The sequence below is a fragment of the Silene latifolia genome, chromosome 2 (genome assembly GCF_048544455.1).
Source record: "Silene latifolia isolate original U9 population chromosome 2, ASM4854445v1, whole genome shotgun sequence".
NCBI lineage: Eukaryota > Viridiplantae > Streptophyta > Magnoliopsida > Caryophyllales > Caryophyllaceae > Silene > Silene latifolia.
The window spans coordinates 142,114,504-142,132,927 of NC_133527.1; the positions used below are offsets into that span (position 1 = coordinate 142,114,504).

General features: G+C 42.1%; 1 non-coding gene across 1 annotated transcript; it reads right to left on the bottom strand.

The window, feature by feature from the left end:
• Positions 1-3,388: 3,388 nt before the first annotated feature.
• LOC141645598 (small nucleolar RNA R71) lies at positions 3,389-3,495 on the bottom strand. The gene has a single exon (XR_012545076.1). It is a non-coding gene; the product is annotated as a small nucleolar RNA R71 (small nucleolar RNA).
• Between the last annotated feature and the right edge of the window lie 14,929 nt (positions 3,496-18,424).

The following is an 18,424-nucleotide window of genomic DNA, read 5'->3' on the forward strand; positions in this document are numbered from 1 at the left end:
CAACGACAACAACAACAACAACAATAACAACAACAAGAACAACCGACACCCTAAACAAACAACAGAAACTGAGTAGGCGAACCTACCTTTAGCCAACCGCAGCAACTCCTCGGTCAAACACATGACATCAACCAGGCACACAACCCCTATACAAATCACACAATAGCCTATTACTACCATCACAATCCTACAAGGAACAACAAAGACAAAGATGATGATGATGACAAACCTACGCATAGCATATTGGCGTTAAGACTCAAGCAACTCATCCTCAAGTTATTAGCATCCTCTAAAGCTCCCATGGGAGGAATTATGGTGAAGGGAAAGGAGGGAGGCGACATCAAGGTGTGAAGGAAGGAGGCGGAAATGATTTGCGATTATAACAAAACACGATTATAAACCCTCGCTGAAAAGACGTTACTCGATCGAGTAACTAACTTACTCGATCGAGTGGCCCCTACTCGATCGAGTACCCAAGCTACTCGATCGAGTAGCCTCTACTCTATCGAGTACCACCCATCCCCAAAGTCTATCAAGACGCAAGGCATCTCTTGCACGCATTCCTAAAGACTATCACCTGTCCCAAAGGTTGGTCAACGGGTCCCTAAAAGGACGGGTATTACACTTGAACATCACCTTTGTTCTTGTACAAAGGGACAAGAGTGCTTCTCCTCCAAGCTGAGGCATCTTGTTGCTCCTCCAAATCTTGTTGAAGAGCATGGTTACCCATTCGGTCCCTTTCTCCCCGAAGCACCTCCAAACTTCTATGGGTATACCATCCGGTCCCTCTGCTTTCTTTGACCCCATCTTTCTTAATTCGAACTTCACTCTTTTGTATTCTACGCACAAATTCCCGATTAACCATGCTTGGTGTTACTTCTACATCCCCAAAACCTTGTTCCTGATGTCCATTGAATAAAGTTGATGTGACCATAATTAGCGCATATTTAGCCCCCGAATTAGCCTTGTTCCCATGCTTTTTAGTGCATATTTGGGTCATTTCTTATCTTTAGTTCTTTGTTTTGCATGTTCTTTGAGATTTTGATCCCTTGGTAGGAAAGGAGTAAGAATCTTGCATTTTCATGGCAAAACGAGACTAAATTGATCGAATCCAATGACCAAGCATCAAGGAGAGACAAGATTAGAAGGCCTTTGTACATATTATAGTAGATGAGCAATGTTGAGAAAGGATACTTGAGTCCCCAAGGAAATCCCCAAGGAATTTATGAAGAAAAGGGAAGAAAAGTAGAAGAAATCTTGCTGAAGAACAATCCGTGCGGATTGACTACAATCCGGCCGTCCTCCACCTGCACAATCCGTGCGGTTTCATCCCAAGACGCTCGGGTTAGCACTGCCACAATCCGCCTGGATTCCTCCAAAGCCGCTCGTGTTCCACCGCCAGAATCCGCCCGTCCCGACACTAATCCGCTCGGATTCCTCTACATTGCAATTTCGTCTTCTCCAAGCTACAAAGAAAGAATCCCTTCCTTCGAAAAATACCGGCTCCTCCCTGCTCAATCTAAAAAGTGTAATTATTAGTTTAGCCCTTAGTTAACCCTAATGCATCCCCCTAATCTCCACTATAAATACCCCATTAGTCTAATTAGAAGAGCATGTTCTTCTTATCAATTCTTAGAGTAGTTAATACCAATCAAATCTCTCTTTAATTTTGTAATCAACAATTAATCAAGTTCTAATACAAGTTTTATTTCCTTAATCTCTCTTTTGTTCATCCTTTATTTTGGGTAATTGAAGATTATTTGGGTTATTATTGGGAGATTGACAACCTCTCAATCAAGCATCAAGTACTTCTTTTATCTTTGCTTTATTATTGGAATCATTAGTAGGTATAATTCTCTTAATCCCTTTTTAATTATTGTTAATTACTTTCATTTATTCATCATGTTTCATTTTGTTGGTATGATTGACAACCTTGCTAGCATGATCAACATGATAATGAGTGAGTAGTCTCTTAGCTAGGGTTAATGGGTGATTAGGGGAAACCAACATGGGGAATGATTCATGCTTAAATTAATATGCTTTCATGTTTTATTTGCTTGCTTGTTTTGATCTCAACTCATGCACATGTTATATTTGATGAAATGCTAAGCCTATGAATCCTTGCATTTACCACCATCTCCTATCTTTTCAATGAGACTTATAAGACATAACCCAACTCGAGTCTCATTAGACCATGCATGTTGTTGAGTAGGAAAGACTAAGTCGACTTGTAGGTGTTGTACAATCTAATCGATTCGGCTCTGGGACCCAAACTTTCTTAGGATTGTAAGATATAACCCAACTCAATCCATCACAACAATAATTGCTTGCTTATAATTTGAGAACATGTTTGTATGATCAATTCCCATGATTCCCCTATGACCCCATGACACCCTAGTACTTTTTAATCAATTATTTACACCCCTTTAATTCATCTTGCTTGTTTATTTCCATTGATATTTTAGTTTAGTGACCTTCTACATCAACCCAATTTGTGACACCCCTAAGACACCACTAGTTGCAATAGAAATCTCATTTCAATACCCGTCCCTTGGGATCCGACCTTTACTTGCCTCTTTACTAATTTTAGAGTTGTTTCTGAAGCTATAAATTGTGTTTTGATTCGGACGTGACCCAACGACCACACCTTAAATTGTGAACACGAAACGGACCGATAAAAAATGGTGCCGTTGTCGGGGACGGTGTTTACTTGATTTAGATTTCCTTTTATTGTTATTAGTTGTGTCTTTCTTCGCCTTGGGGAAGTAAAACTCCTCAAGGTTTGTTCTAATTGTTTTCGAGTTGTTTGATATTTTGCATGTCTAGAAGGTCACAAGGTGATTTGTTACCTTTTGACCGTGAAATTGAAAGAACCTTGACGAACAATAGGAGATTTGCTAGGAGGAATTTGAGAGGTATTAGTGAGGTTGTTCAACCAACTATTGAGTTCATCAACCCTTTTGCAAGAGAAGGAGAGGAGAACCCATTACACAATACCCCACAAAATCAACCTACAATGCCTAAATTCTCGTCACATTCCGTACCCACCGAGGAGAACCTACCCAATGGTACTCCTACACCACAACATCTAACCGGAAATTTTATTGCCAAATCCGCCTTTATCCAATTAGTCGAAAGGAGCCAATTTGGGGGGATGCCTAGTGAAGACCCTCATTCTCATATGGAAATCTTTTGCGACTATTGTGATGCGATCTCTCAAACCGGTGTGACTCAAGACCAAATTCGATGGGTCTTATTTCCTTTTTCTCTAATCAGCACAGCAAAACAATGGTTGAAGGGCCTTGACAAGGCCACTCTCGGAATAGATTCTTGGAAGAAGTTGGCTCTAGCTTTCTACAAAAAATTCTACCCACCGGAAAAGACTAACATGCTAAGAGCTCAAATTACGGGTTTTAAGCAAAGGGATGAAGAATCTTTGTATGAAGCTTGGGAGCGGTTCAAGGGAATTTGTCGCTCATGTCCTCACCATGGGCTTAGCGAATGGTTCTTGGTACAACAATTTTGGAACGGTTTATATGAAGATTCAAGGAACATTCTCAACATGGGATTGATACGTGCCTAATGTATAGTCTTTTTAGCCTATTTCAGCACGTATTTCTATGCGTATTTATACTATTTTTATGGTATTTTGCCCCGAATTGGCTACTTTGGTGTATTTTGTCCTTTTTGTAGGAATGATCGCGAAAGTAGTGGAACCATACTCCTTTTTGTCCTTTTTGCATGCATTTAGAGGAGACGGGATTATTTCAGAGTGAGATACTGCATTTGGAAGCGTCGTGGCACGCATTACGAGGCACTTGGGTGAAGACGTGAGCTGAAATGAAGACATAATCACTCGATCAAGCTATTTGCTACTCGATCGAGTGGTTTCTATGCCCCCTGATGGTCGATCGAGCTGTTAACCAGTCGATCGAGTGAGCTGCACAAGACCAAGTCCTCGATCGAGTAACCATGTGGTCGATCGTGTGACTTTTGCTGAGAAGTTAGTCGATCGAGTGGTTTAATCCACTCGATCGAGTGGTTTTCACGGGAATGGGCTTTTAATCAGTCCGTGGATGTTTTATTTCGGAAGCTTTAGTTTATTTTCTATTTAAACCTATGTTAATTAGGTTAATAGACATCTTATTATCTATTATTCATCCTTTTACTCTAAGCTTCCACAGTAGAAAACTATTGACTACGTTACTTTTATTTCGCTACTGTTACTTTTATTTCGGGATTATTTCACTCGGATTCAATTGTTCTTTACGCCGGATTCGCACTGATTGTAATCCTTTCTCTCCTTTATTTAATAATGATCATTTGTTACTTTAATTTCAATTGTGTTCTTATTTTCCTCTTGCCCTAATTTTCATTATTGCGATTTATTATTTATTCATTATGTTTTCTGCTGGAAATTTGTCTGCTGTTAGTTTAATTACCGATATGAGTAGCTAAACTCCCTTCATGTTGGGATTAGGGGACCTGCGGTAGTAATGTGACGATGTAGTGAATGAATTAGACGAATTAATTACGAGACTCTGTCACTATAGCTATTTAACTGTAATTCCCGACCTAGTTGAGTGCACGCTTCTATGTCACCCATTAAACTGGCTAAAATTAATTCTCGATCGAAATATTAGACTAAATAGGCCTGCTATAAACAGTAGACTACCCTAATGAGGACGAAAGTTAAGTTAGTGGTACTTTAGGATAGAAAGTGGACCGAAAGGACCTTTTAACATCCGTCTCACATCTAGTTCGTCTGAATCATTTACAGCTGAGTCACAGGACTACCGTAGTGAACCGAATTCCCGACATGTCCCTCTCTTCTTGATAGTTTAAATCATTTTACTTGTTTTATTGCTCTTTCCTTTAATTCTCTCTCCCTAAATCTTAGTAGTTTAGAATCAAATTCAATTAAACCCCCCAATTGTTACCATAGGATTAGAAATAGATAGCTATAATTACATTACCTCCCTGTGGATTCGATACTCGACTGCCTCTGCTACATTTTCGTTGAGACCGTTAGGTTTTATCTTTGATAGGGTTGCGATAGCCGTGTCAAATTTTGGCGCCGTTGCCGGGGAGGCAATTGTTCAAATTATTAGTTGCTTTATTTTTAGTCCTTTTCAGTCTAAGGGACACCCGTTCCTTAGACTATTCTCATTTTCTGTTGTAGTTTCTTCTTATGCGCAGGTCGCAGGGTGGTCCACTACTACCATTCGATCCTGAGATTGAAAGATCTCTGCACGTAAAGAGGAGATTGTTTCAAGATCAACAGCTGGAGGAAGAGTCTAGTTCTCGTTCCAACTTTTACGAGAATGAACTGTTCGAGGATAACCCACCGTCTTCTCCAGTTTCTAATTCATCAGTTGAGACCGTTAGGTTTTATAATGGCCGAAGAAGCGACCATTGCCAGTCATTCTGAACCCTCAGCTGAGGATCTTTAGAAGGGGTTCGAGCTACCAGGGGAAGCTCTAAAATTCGAGCCGAAACCTTCTTACCTTAATATGGTTGAGAAGAATCTGTTCGGTGGGGCTGCAAACGAGGATGCAGCGAAGCATATGGAGACTTTTATTGATTACTGCTGCTCCATACCCCCACCTGCCGGCGTGACAGCTGATCAGATAAAAGAAACCTTGTTCATCTTCTCACTCCGCGATGCTGCGAGGGAGTGGTATAGGGACTTGGACCGAGCTGCTCACGGCATAACTGATTGGAATTCATTGGCTTTAGCGTTCTATAAGAAGTATTTTTCTGCATCGAGAACTATTGCCATTAGAGCTCAGATAAAGAGCTTCAAATAAGGGCCTGACGAGAATTTTCACGAGGCATGGACTCGATTTAAGAAGCTAGTGCGTACCATACCGCACCATGGTTTTGAAAAGTGGAGTCTATGCAATCATTTCTATAATGGATTGTATGACGATCAGAGAGCCATTTTGGATGCTGCAGCCAATGGCCGATTTGCTGAAAATTTGGGAGCAACCAAGGGGTGGAAGATCATAGGTGATTTGGCCATCCATAAGGCTGAATATGGGAACTCGAGAGGAAATCAAAGAAGAGCTGCTGAGTCTTCTTCTGTCGCTGCACTTGAAGCCCTCACTGCAAGGTTTGACAAGTATGAGCTAGGAGGAGCCTCCAAGGGGGGAATGTACCAGGTTAATGTTGTGACAGACGGTCCTTTCGTCTGTAGAAGATGTGGTGGAGAGGGACATGTTTCTGATCATTGTCCCAGTCCTTTTGAGCAATGCGCTGCCTTCCAACATTACAGGCAGAACAACAGTTACTACGAGCCAAATGTCCACCCCAATTTGAGGTGGACTAGCCAGAATGTACTTAATCCTACCGCGCCTCCGAATCAGCAGCAGCCATATATTCCTCCACACCAGAAGCAACAAGGCTATCATAAGCCTCCATCATTCAACCCTCCTAACCAAGGTGCATCATCCTCCAGTGGGGTGAGTGAAATGAGTGAGCTTAAGTCCATGATGCAAGCCATATCAAAGCAATTGCAGTTGAATGATCAACAAAATCAACAGCAAATCGCGTCACATAAGGCACTTGAAACTCAAGTTGCCCAACTTGCTGCAAATCAATCCTCGAGGAAACCGGGTCAATTACCGACTCAAAACGAGAAGAATCCAAACGAGACGGTGCATCTGATAGAATTGAGAAGCGGTCTTTCCTATGAGGGACCAGAAGTGACGAAATCAGACTCTAGGGAAGCCATTACCGATGATGAACAGTGTTCTGCTAAGAGAAAAGGGCTCACGACAAAAGAACTACTCGATCGACTGAAATCTGGTGTTCGATCGAGTAGAACTGAAGAAGAAGGCCCTCGATCGAGTGATTTTTCCACTCGATCGAGTGAACAGGAAGAGGAAGTTGGTCGATCGAGCGGGAAGTGTGCTCGATCGACTGGTTTTGAAGACGAAACTGCTCGATCGACTGGAGAAGTTGTTCGATCGAGTAGCATTGATGACGGGAAGCTTACTCGAGAGTCTGCTAATGCTCGTTTAAGCGAAAAATCATCGGAGAGACCTCGTTCGAGAGGTAAGAAGCGTCCCAAAGATACTGAACTTGCACCGGAAGACACTTTGGAAGCGAGAAACAAGGGACTCGAGATACCAATCACGGTTCCCTTCCCGAGGCGGCTACAGAATACCAAAGTTAATCAACAGTTTGGCAAGTTTGTTGAACTTTTGAAGAGTTTGGAAGTCTCCGTGCCGTTCACTGAATTGCTGACCAAGGTACCCTCTTATTTAAAATTTATGAAAGAAATTTTAGCACGTAAGAGGAATATAAATGACAATGAGACCGTAGCTTTGACTGAGGTGGGGTCAGCCCTATTTCAAAATAAGCTACCTCCTAAGCAATCAGACCCGGGTAGTTTTTCAATTCCGTGTCATATCGGTATGCATTTGATTGATAATGCGCTATGCGATTTAGGCGCTAGCGTAAGTGTCTTACCTTTGTCTCTGGCTAAGAGACTTGGTTTGACAAAGCTGACCTGCACCAACATGACTGTCCAGATGGCCGACCGTAGTTTATCACGGCCACTAGGTGTAGCAGAGGACGTACCTGTTAGGATCGGGAAATTCTTTATTCCCGTTGATTTTGTCATCTTAGATATCCCCGAAGATGCACACACCCCTATTATTTTAGGGAGACCATTTTTGTCCACTGCCCGTGCAGTGATAGACGTCGGGGGGAAGACTTTGACCTTTCAGGTAGGGGATGAGGAGCTGATTTTTCATCAGTCCAAATTCCAGAGGGCCCCCATGCAAGCTCAGCCTTGCAATGCCCTCTCTTCTATTTCTCCTATTAATGACACTCCAGATGAAAATTTGGGGAATATTGCTGTTATTGCTAACCCTCCGCCTCATACTGAGAGCAAAAAGGAGGAAAGTTCGTCTGTTTTCCTTGCTGCAGGTACAGATGAAAGCAAGAAAGGAGTTGTCAAAGGACGTTGTGCAACTGTTGTCAATCAAACTGGAGCCAAGGATGCCAAGGAAGATGACAGAGGAGCAAAGGCGAAGAAAGTTCGAACCTACATAGATTGGAACTACATTCCTCCTACTGTTGCAAACAGTAATTCAAGCTCATGGAAATTAAAGAGGGCTGTCAGTATTGCTGAAGTGACGTCCTCCAGTCAGAAGCCCACCGAGGGGCCACTGAAATTTGATGAGAATTAAACGGGGAAATGCCCCATGTAACACATTGTAATAGATATTTTGTTTGAATTTCCTTTGAATTTGTTTTATTGCGTTTTAATTAGGACAATTAGTTTAGACAATTTTTAGCATAGATGTAAGATTATAGACTGTGTTTTTGCGTATTTGGTATTTGGGAAACTCTTGGATATGTTTTTATGCAGGTTTGGGGAAGTTTTACGCAATTCAAGGAAGAAAAGACAAAAATCAAGAGCCTACGAGAGGAAAAGCCCTCGATCGAGTACTTTTTGTACTCGATCGAGTGGAAATTTGGTCGATCGAGTGGTCTCATTACTCGATCGAGAAAAGCCAAAGAGGAACTGGTCGATCGAGTGGCTGTTTACTCGATCGAGCAGCAGGGACATCAAAAGTCCTCGATCGAGTGATTTAAAACCACTCGATCGAGTGGTATGAATAAGACACGGGAGTTTTCTAAACTTAAACTCCTTATTTCCGTTTTCATTTTCATTTTATCCCTAATTCCGTCTAAACCCCTTCCCTAATTGCGATTTCCATTCCCCCAAATCCCCATTTTCTTGCCCAAATCACCAAATCCGCCACCTACAATTCCTTCCTTGCATATTAATCTTCAAAAGCCTCTTGTTTTCCCTCTTATTTGTGCTCGTTCTCTCGGTATTTAAGGGGAATTAGGGTTTGCGGGTTTTTCGATTAAAATCCGCCTTTGTTGCTTGTTTATTTGAAGTTTAATTTCTATTGTAGGATCATCATCATCAAGTAAGTGTTTCATTCACACTCTTTGCATTTTCTCTTCGATTAATTCGAATTTATTGAGGTGATTTTGAATTAGGGTTCGAAAAATCCATGTCTAGTCGAATTTTTTCGATTTAATTGTGTTTATATACCCTTAACTAGCTTGCTTGATGATCTTATCCCAATCCCTCACTGCTTTTGCTTGTTTAATTCGAAATTTGCGCGAGATTTCCGCGATTAGGGCTTCTAAGTCGATTTTTTTTCGACTGTCAGACGGTCTTTTTGTTGCCTTGCTTTGTTTAACCTCAGTTCTTTCTTACCTATTGCTGTTGTTAACTGCTTTTTACCGTCCCCTGTCGCCATTACTTGATGTGAATTACTGGGAAATCTTGTACTGTGAGTCAGAATCTTCGACTGCTAGGAGTCTTACATGCTTCCATATTTGGTTTTCATGCTGAGTTAGCCCCCTTTAGCAGTCATTACATTATCATATTACCACCACTCACGTGCTGCCTTTCGAATTTGTTGAGGATTGTTGGATTTTGTTTGCTGTAAGTCGAATTTTTCGACTGATAGGGCCATTATTTGCTGTCACATGTTGGTTAACGTGTTGTTTTAACCACGGTTAGCAGCAGTTTTTTCTTATCATGCCCTTTACCATGTTGCAGGATGGATACTAGTTCTTTGCCTTCCACTAGTACCACCTCGAGTCCGTCCGTGAGCGAGTCAGTGGCCCCTGCTGTTGCCACTAGCTCTGCCTTAGTCACCACCGCGGCTTCAGCTGTTACTTCTACCCCTGCCAGGCCCCTCACTATGCTGGAAAGAGGATTCATTCCCCTTTTCCCGGCGCCTGGTATGGTGCCACCTAGGCCGCATCAGCAGACTAGTCAGCTGGCTACTACTCCCAGCCCTTCTGGGGCTGTTGTTACGGGAGAGGGCGCTCTTACCCCTTTACCAGGGATGCCCACGGTACGTTTTGTTTCCACGGCTCACCGAACTCGGTTAGCCGCTTTACTTCGTTGCCCTCTCTCCTCCACCCGTTTCCTTGCGCGGACTGACCTAGAGACCTTAGGCATTTATGAGGAGGTATGTAGTTTGTTGAACGGGACTGGGATGTCGGGTCTGATTACCTTGCAGGAAGCTACTATTTGTATCCCTACATACGAGTTTTTTAGCTCCTACTCCTTTGACACCGACTCTTATGCTGCTGACCACTCCAGTTCTTGCATTCACTTTCGACTCCGTAATGAGTCGCACCACTGGACTTTAGCCAGGTTTGGGGAGGTTCTTGGCCTCGTTAGTGACGGTCCCACCGACCCACCTCGGGATCTCTTTCAGCCGCTTTGGGCTGCTCTTTCTCACACTCCCTTCCCCTCACGAAAGGGAGCCCACGTTCACTTACCTGCCCCCCGTTACTTCCTCCGTCTCATAGGCGAGACTATCTTTGGGCGACCTGATCCCAATAACGTTACCAACACTGAGCTAGCAATTCTCGCGGGGTACCTTAACATTGACTACGGTACCCCATTTGTTCTAAACATTGCTTATTTGGTAGCTCAGCATTGGAACGGGATTGGGAAGAGGGTAAAGACCTCTGTTGTCAGCGGCGGGCTAGTGACCAGGATAGCCCGCCATCTTTACCCCACTGAGCCTGGACTTACTGCGCCTGATAGGCAGGCTTACCTTGACCTGGCTGCCATGGCTGACTTCGCCTGGTTCCCAAAGGTGAAGGGCGCGAGGACGTGGAAGATTTGTGGTTCCACGTCTGTTACCTTGCCGTGCCCTACCCTTCCTCCACTTTTACCGCTCCCGTCTGCTGCTGAGGGAGCGAGGCCACCTCCACCCACTTACCACCTTACCTTCACCCCTACTTCTTCTTCTAGGAAGAGGAAGCGGGAGGCCGGAGAGTCATCTACCCCTCAGGTTCAGACTCCGGCTCAGACTGGACCCACACCGACACCCACACAGACTCCCACGCCTGCACCTCAACTTACCCCTCCTTCTGGGCCGGCCTTTCCGGCCAATTTTGTTTGCCCTCCTGCTTTAGGGGCGCCCGAGGTCATGGACCAAGGGCGTCTGCATGCCTTGCTTCTGGATATGTGCAGGTACCTTACTGAGATGAGACGGGATCAGGCTCTTGCCTTATTCCCGATCTACGAGTTCCATATCCGAGCACGGCGACCGACTCCAGAGGGGTGGCCGCATCCCTCCTTCTACCGATACCCAGAGGGTGGGTACCCTCCACTCCCTTCTGACTCAGAGGATGAGGCGGAGGAGACACCAGTAGCACGAGAGGTGCGGTTGCGGGCTGAGCAGGCGGCACAGCGAGCTGCCAGAGAGGAGGCGGACGATCCCCCGTTTACACCAGGTGCGGGGGATGAGGCTGGAGATGACGATTAGAGTTTCCCCTAGTTTGTTGCTGGTTTGGGGAAACCATTTTGTTGAGTCGGAGTGCCATGGAGATGGAGGCGGCGACGACGACGAGTAGCTACTGGTCTACTCACTTCCCCAGTTTTCTGGCTGGTTTGGGGAAGTTCGTGTTTTGTATGTTTTCTCACTCTTTTATTTTGTCTCCTTTATTTTTTGCTTTTATTTTATTTTTAGGTTGTATATCCCTGATCCCCCATTTTTCTGCTGGTGTATGCTGGAGGACAACGAGGGCGTTGTCCGTTTTGGTTTGGGGAGGGTATTGCATCCTTTTGAGTCTGCATCTGCATTTGTTTTTGCATTCACGTTTATTTTTCCGCCTGCATTGTTGTTTATTTCCAAGAAAAAAAATCAAAAAATCCAAAAAAAATTGAAAACTTCAAAAATTCAAAAAAAAAAACATTTCACGTTTATTTTTGCATATAGGTTGAGTCGGAACGGTAGATTCCCGTGATGAAATTGCACTATAACTTGTCCTTTTACTTGAGCCTTGCACTTTTATTGATAGTTATTAGCTTTGTCATACGCATAATCTACGAATTTCTGTTCAAATAATAGCTGACTGTTTAGACTTGACCTGATAAATTGGCAAACTACTTAAAAATTCTGAGTTTTTAGAGCCATAACTGGTGACATTCATGACCAGTTCATTAGGAATTTTTAGAGTAGTACTCCTTGCATAGCATGTTCATCTCATTTGCACATTTATGACATTCAACTTCTTGTCAAATGCACATATTCGGGTTTGTGGTTGGTGTCACATGCAGGGAGGGTCTTGCAAATTCCCCTTTCTTTATATCGTTCACCCATATAGCTCCACATTAGCCAAAACTTGCCTTTTTGACCCATTAGCTACATTCCAAACTAAGCCTGCCCAGTCAAGCTAGTTAGTATGTTCTTTTGTGGTATGTTTCCCATTGCAGTTTGGTCCGTAATTCTTGTTTGGAGCGGTGTTTGTATTAAGGAAGGAGGAATGAAAAAAAAAAGTATTGAAAAAAAAAGAAAAAGAAAACGTGAAAGATGAAAAAAAAAAGTGCGAAAAAAAAATGAATGAAAAAAGAAAAAAAAAAGAAAAGCTTGAACGTGAAGAAAGAAAAAGAAAAAAAAAAAGAGATTGCGAAAATGAAAAAGAGTTGAGAAGATGTTCGAAGATGTACAATCGAGAACGGTTGTTTTGTTTCAGTTAGTCATTTCAGACGATATTAAAAAAGGGAATTTTGTGACCGTCTGACTCCTCCATTCCTATTCTATATTTTTGAGGAGATTATGTTTGAGTCTAGTGAGCTTTGTGCCAAAAGAAGGGCACCTGTACTTAGTCCTTCAGTTAGTTCAGATCCGGATGGTTTCAGTATGGTCCTGTTAGAACTAGCTTGACGCTATTACCTTCACATTACCATAACATGTTTTGCCTTTTCTCACCTGAACCTCACTATTCCCATATTATTTGCAAACCCTCGGCTGTGACGGACATTATCGGTTGGAATTTATGCATTAGTACTTGAATTGTCTTTCATTTTTGTTGTATGCATGCTATGTAGGTCGCAGTTAGGTGAGTGACTATATTTTCTTCTCTCTTTTACATATAACATTTGCCCCTTGCTTCATGAGAGAAGAGTGACCACGTGAGAGTCCGGTTTTGTTGGTCTTGCAAGGTCGATAGGTCAGCTTTATTTCTGAACAGCCCATAATTCGTTTGCGTATTGACTGCTTAGCTTTAACTGTTAATTTTTGTTGCATTAAACTGGTTCAAGTAGACAAGTTAAGCTAGCTCTGAGTTATCATTTCCGTTCCATTAGCTTAGTTTTGAGTTTACTCGAGGGCGAGTAAAGGTTTGGTTTGGAGAGATTTGATACGTGCCTAATGTATAGTCTTTTTAGCCTATTTCAGCACGTATTTCTATGCGTATTTATACTATTTTTATGGTATTTTGCCCCGAATTGGCTACTTTGGTGTATTTTGTCCTTTTTGTAGGAATGATCGCGAAAGTAGTGGAACCATACTCCTTTTTGTCCTTTTTGCATGCATTTAGAGGAGACGGGATTATTTCAGAGTGAGATACTGCATTTGGAAGCGTCGTGGCATGCATTACGAGGCACTTGGGTGAAGACGTGAGCTGAAATGAAGACATAATCACTCGATCAAGCTATTTGCTACTCGATCGAGTGGTTTCTATGCCCCCTGATGGTCGATCGAGCTGTTAACCAGTCGATCGAGTGAGCTGCACAAGACCAAGTCCTCGATCGAGTAACCATGTGGTCGATCGAGTGACTTTTGCTGAGAAGTTAGTCGATCGAGTGGTTTAATCCACTCGATCGAGTGGTTTTCACGGGAATGGGCTTTTAATCAGTCCGTGGATGTTTTATTTCGGAAGCTTTAGTTTATTTTCTATTTAAACCTATGTTAATTAGGTTAATAGACATCTTATTATCTATTATTCATCCTTTTACTCTAAGCTTCCACAGTAGAAAACTATTGACTACGTTACTTTTATTTCGCTACTGTTACTTTTATTTCGGGATTATTTCACTCGGATTCAATTGTTCTTTACGCCGGATTCGCACTGATTGTAATCCTTTCTCTCCTTTATTTAATAATAATCATTTGTTACTTTAATTTCAATTGTGTTCTTATTTTCCCCTTGCCCTAATTTTCATTATTGCGATTTATTATTTATTCATTATGTTTTCTGCTGGAAATTTGTCTGCTGTTAGTTTAATTACCGATATGAGTAGCTAAACTCCCTTCATGTTAGGATTAGGGGACCTGCGGTAGAAATGTGACGATGTAGTGAATGAATTAGACGAATTAATTACGAGACTCTGTCACTATAGCAATTTAACTGTAATTCCCGACCTAGTTGAGTGCACGCTTCTATGTCACCCATTAAACTGGCTAAAATTAATCCTGGATCGAAAGATTGGACTAAATAGGCCTGCTATAAACAGTAGACTACCCTAATGAGGACGAAAGTTAAGTTAGTGGTATTTTAGGATAGAAAGTGGACCGAAAGGACCTTTTAACATCCGTCTCACATCTAGTTTGTCTGAATCATTTACAGCTGAGTCACAGGACTACCGTAGTGAACCGAATTCCCGACATGTCCCTCTCTTCTTGATAGTTTAAATCATTTTACTTGTTTTATTGCTCTTTCCTTTAATTCTCTCTCCCTTAATCTTCGTAGTTTAGAATCAAATTCAATAAAACCCCCCAATTGTTACCATAGGATTAGAAATAGATAGCTATAATTACATTACCTCCCTGTGGATTCGATACTCGACTGCCTCTGCTACATTTTAGTTGAGACCGTTAGGTTTTATCTTTGATAGGGTTGCGATAGCCGTGTCAGGGATCAAATGGAATGTTCACCGAAGTTGATGACAATCAAACATGGAACAAAATTGAGGAAATGGCGGTCCATAACTCACAATATAGTAGACCTCGCAAGGCTACTAGAGGAGGAAAGCATGAAGTGGACTCCGTTACTCAATTGGATGCTCAACTTAGTGCTCATATTGACACAATCAATTTGAAGTTTGAAAAATCTATGGCTAGACTTGAAGAAGTCTCAAAATCACCAAAGCATCATGTTAATGCCATGACGGCATCCTCATCAATCCCAAGTGGGATATGTGAGAATTGTGGAACTTTGGGACATGACCAAAGTGAATGTAGGGGAACAAATGAACAAGTGAATGCTTTCCAAGCATACAAGAGTGGTACCCCTTATTCCAACTATTACAATGAAAACACCAAGTTTCACCCAAATCTCTCATACAAAAGCCAAAATGTTCAAAACCCTCAAACAACATACACTCCACCACCCATGAGAAACCAAAATCAAAGACCCTTTTACAATCAAAACCAAGGTTACCAAAATCAAAATCCATACAATCACCAAAATGACCAAGGTTTTGATGTCCAAAAAGCGGTCCTCCAAATGCAAAAGAATCAACAAGAATTTTTCACTCAAATGCAAAAAGATAGTCAAGCAAAGGAAACCACCATCAACAACATTCTAGCTCACACCAAGATGTTGGAAACACAATTGACTCAACTAGCATCTTCAAGCTCACAAAGACAAAAGGGGCAATTACCACCTCAAAGTAATCCCCCAAGACATGAAACGGTTAGTGCCATTCACTTGAGAAGTGGTACAAGGTATGAAGCGCCGAAGAAGCAAGTTTAGGATGAAGTTGTGGAAGCTAGTGATAAGGAAGAAATTGTGCAAAACTCCAAAGATGGAGAATCATCAAAAGAAGAAATTTCAAAGAAAAATGAAGACAAGGTCAAAGAGAAGGAGCCCATTGTGATTAGACTTCCTTTTCCAAGTCGTCAAGCCAAGCCCAAATTTGATGACCAACTTGGAAAGTTCATGGAAATTGTGAAGAATTTGGAAGTCTCAATTCCTTTCATGGAATTAATAAATCACGTGCCGGCCTATGCGAAATACATGAAAGATATCCTCACAAAGAAGAAGTCAATCCGGAAACTTGAGACTATCGCCTTCACTAAGGTGAGTAGTGCAATACTTCAAAGGAGTTCACCTCCAAAACTAAAGGATCCGGGAAGCTTCTCAATACCGTGTACCATTGGCGACACAACGATCAACAAAGCCTTATGTGATCTAGGGGCTAGTGTGAGTGTTATGCCGTACTCGGTGAGTAAAAGGTTGGGGATGGGAGAGCTTAAATGCACCAACATCACACTCCAAATGGCCGATAGATCGACGAAGACACCATTAGGGATATGGGAAGATGTCCCTGTACGAATTGGGAAGTTTTTCATCCCGGTGGACTTTCTCATTGTTGATATGGAGGAAGATTCCAACATTCCAATCATTCTAGGAAGACCTTTCCTACACACCGCGGGTGCGGTGATTGATGTGAAACATGGTGAGCTCACTCTAGAAGTGGGAGATGAAAGCATAACCTTTAATCTTGACAAGACTATGAGAGCTCCTTGTTTGCATGAACCGTGTTTCATGATTGATCATTATAGCCGAAAGGATGAGAGGAAGAAATCGAAACTCCAATGGAAGAAGAAAATTGAAGATGCTCCATTCAAAGAGCAAGTGAATTGTGACAAGGAGAGCTTGCAAAGCTCATCAAAATTAATCAAAGAAAAAGAGGATGGCCTCATTGGCCAAGAGAGGAATTTGGGAGAGTTGTCTCCATCAAATCAAGAGATTTTCAATGATCAACTTAATGAAGTTTGTGGTCTTTGGGACGACGAATTTGAAGGGATTTTTAATCCCTACATTGGTAATGCCATCGATCAAGACCGACAACAAGGGCCAAAGTCTATTGAAGAGCTCTATAACAATAATGAACAAGCTTTTGATTACTTTTTCAAGGTGTTGAGTAACATCAACAACACCTTGAACATGCCCCCTTGACATCTCATCAAGAATGAGAGTTTGGTGGAGTCCTCCCTAAACCACCTTTTGTAAATATTTCTAACTCCTTCACTCGCATTTCAATTCTTGCATTTTTTTGTCATCTTTGGACTTTTATTTACTTTGATCAAGATAATTGTCATGTTTGAGAGAAGTGAGGGAGGGACTAATAATTTCAATTGATGTGTAGTGCTCTAGCTTAGTGTGGGGATGGCAATTGTCTAGGCTATCCATGCCTTAGTAGTGCCCCCACAATGAAGAACACAAGATATAAAGAAGAATGGAAGAATGATAAGGGATATGCATTGTACACGGATAGAACTGAATCCGGGTACAAAGGGGCCGAATCCGAGCGGATTCAGGAGAATCCGCCCGTCTACAGACAATCCGAGCGTATTGGGTAGAAGACGCACGTCCCTATGAGCTGAATTTTTGAAAGATTTTTTACTGTAAGAGAATCCGGGCGTCCTGAACAGCAATCCGCTCGTCTCTGAAAATCCGCCCGTCTTGTGAGGAAGACGCCCGTCTTCTCTACTGAGGAAAACAAGAAAAATTCCTGGACTGAAATCCGTCCGTCTTCTGAAGAATCCGCCCGTCCCGTGTCAGCGAATCCGAGCGTCTTCTCTTAAAGACGCCCGTCTTTAGGCGAGTTTTTCCCAACCCAGAAAGTGCAGAATCCGCCCGTTTTGAGCAGAAACCGCACGGATTGCCCCTGCAGTTCGAATTTTTTTTTCGGGCTTTATAAAACCCCTCCCACCTTCATTCATTCATTCATTCATTCATAACACTACTCAAAAATATCAAAACCCTCATCCTCTCCATCACAAAAACAAAATTCCTCAACTACATTCACCAAAATCAAATCAAATCATCCTTTTAACAAAAAAATCAATCACTCCTTTTTCAATAAAAATCAAAACCAAGCACAAAATCTTCAACCTTTAAGTCGATTTTTGAATTCATAAAGGCAAAGCCTTTCACCTTTAAATCGATTTGGGTACACTACAAATTGAAGATTTTTCATTCTTTTCTTGGTTAATTCATCAATGGCAAGGACTAAGGGAGCAACAAAGGCACCAAAGGCTAAGACACTTTCACAAAGGCAAAAGGCTCTTCAAGCAAAGAAAGCATTGGCTATGGTGGTAGCAACCCCAAACTTGGAAGTGCAACAACAACAACAACCTTCTATGGGAGCAACAACATCTACGACTCCGGAAATTGATCAACTTTTGCATTATCCGGAGGTAACTTTTATTTCCAAAACCCATAGAGATACTTTTGCCAAGTTTGCTAGGAAATCATTTCAATCCACCAAGTTTATTTGTGAAGATACCTTAGATAAGTTGGGTGTCCTTGAGCAAACTAGAGCCTTTTTCAAAGCCATGGGGTTGAAGAAATTGTTTGAATCAAAAGAATTGACATACCCCTCCCTTACCTTGGAATTTTTAAGTTCTTTGAAAGTCACCAAAGTTGAGACTAGGGAGAACCTCGAGTTTCGTCTAGCTAATGTTAGTAGACGCATTTCCTTTAGGGAATTGGGTGAAATTTTGGGTCTTAGTGATGAACCGAGTTATTTTAAGAATTATGGAAAGTATGACCCCGACCCTCTTTGGGAGGCAATTTCCGGAAGGAAATTTGAGGATTTTCATGCGAGTCGTGCTCTTTTAGTCCA